Raw genomic sequence first — 2,032 nt, forward strand, 5'->3', positions numbered from 1 at the left:
AACCTGCGCGATTCTCCTGTCTCCACCTCCCAAGTGTGGGGATCACAAGCGTGCGCCACCACGCCTGTCGTGACCTCACCACTCTTGAAGATGAAAAGAGCATTATTTGGATAATGACCTTCCTGTTTCCTCATGACTTGGCTCCAGTTACATATCTTTTGGGGAGGTAGGAACATCACAGGTGGGCAGCTGAGGTCTATATGTGGTGCACTATTTTAATTTGTCCTATTACTAGTGTTGTCTTTTGATGGTGTGACTAAATCTGGTCTCCAACAGACTTCTCCAATGTAAAGAAACTCTTTATCTTTGTAACCAGTTACGTATTCTGTGCAGAGGTACTTTGAGAATGCTGTCTCATTCTTCATCAAAATTTCAATTAATATCAATATGGATTCATAGTTTCTTATTTTATCCACAGTTTTCTAATACATTGATTTTATTATTATTATTTGAAATGCAAGTTGTCTCAGATATTGCCAGTAGAAGTCCTTTCAAGCTAATCCCATCATTCTTTGGGCACTTTCTTAGTTTCTGACACAAAAAGATGTTTCTGTCTCATACTTCTTATGTCTCAGCTGTTCAGGGACACTGGTTCCTTTTGGTGAAGAATATTAAGAAGAAACCAGATCTGTGTCAGGGTATTTTGTTTCCTGACACTGGGATGCTATTTCACCTGAACTGTCAGTGTTCAAAGCAGGGAATGTCTATGTTTTTCTAACTTTGTTTATAGTCATCCCTCTATATCCATGGGTTCTGTATCCACATTTACAACCAACCACAGATCAAAAATATATTTTTTAATTCTGGAAAATTCCCAAGCAGAATTTGAATTTATCACATATTGAGTACTATCTGAATCCCCTTAAATAAAGTGACATGTAAGCCCACCTTGCTGTGGCCTCCTGCCACTTCACAGATCCTCAGTCTCCAGTGTTTCGTGCCTCACATCTCCTTTACCTGCTATGTGATTAGCCCTACATAAGATGGTTGAGTCTGTACTCAACATGTGCACAATTTTTTTTTTTGCTTGTCAACACAGCGTAACAATTTATATGGTTTCTACATGAAATCATGTTAAGTAATATAGAGATGATTTAAAGTATATGAGAGGGTATCAATAGGTTATATGAAAATACTACAGCATTTTAAAAAAAAATTTTATTGGTGCACTGTATTCATACATTATAGTAAGATACAAAAAATAACTTTTGTAGACATACATACACACATCTCCCAGTCAGCCCCCACCCGATCCCCACCCCATTCCCTCCCCATCCCTCCTTCCCATGCTTGGCTTAGTGGTTGACATCTAGTATTATAGCAATTTATCCAAAATTAAATATGATAATCTCACATAACAGTTTCATTTGTCTGATACCAAGCTTTTGATAACTTAAAGATAACATTTCAATATTTCTTTTTGCTTTCTTTACCAGAGAATATATTTTTCTTTTTTTTAGGTGAAACTATCATATATTTATATATTTATTTTTCAGAAAAAAAATCTATCCTAATATGGAATATGGACTCTATATACCCAAAATGATCTCAAAAAAGAACAAAGCTAGAAGATAATATATTTTCTGATTTCAAACCATATAAAGCTACAATAGTTGAAACAGTGTAGTACTGTTATAAAGGCAGATATATAAACCATTGGAGTTAAATAAAAGCCTAGAGCTAATTCTTCCATATATTGTCAAGGTTTCCACGAACATTTGGTGGAGGAAATAATATTCTTTTAACTAAATATTGTTGAAAAATAATAATTACATGGAAAAGAATAAAATTGGACCCTTACCTAATCCCATATACAAATATTAACTCAAAATAGATAAAAGACCTAAATATAAATCTTAAGACTATAAACTTTTAGAAGAAAATCTGGGTCATAAAACCTCTCAACATTGAAATTGGCAGTGATTTCTTGGATATTATTTCAATGGCACAGGCAACAGAAGAGTATACAAACTCCCTAAAAAATATTAAAAAATATTGTATATCCAAAGACAATGTAAACAGAGTTAAAAGT

The sequence above is a fragment of the Muscardinus avellanarius genome (assembly GCF_963383645.1).
Source record: "Muscardinus avellanarius genome assembly, chromosome: 14".
Classification (NCBI taxonomy): Eukaryota; Metazoa; Chordata; class Mammalia; order Rodentia; family Gliridae; genus Muscardinus; species Muscardinus avellanarius.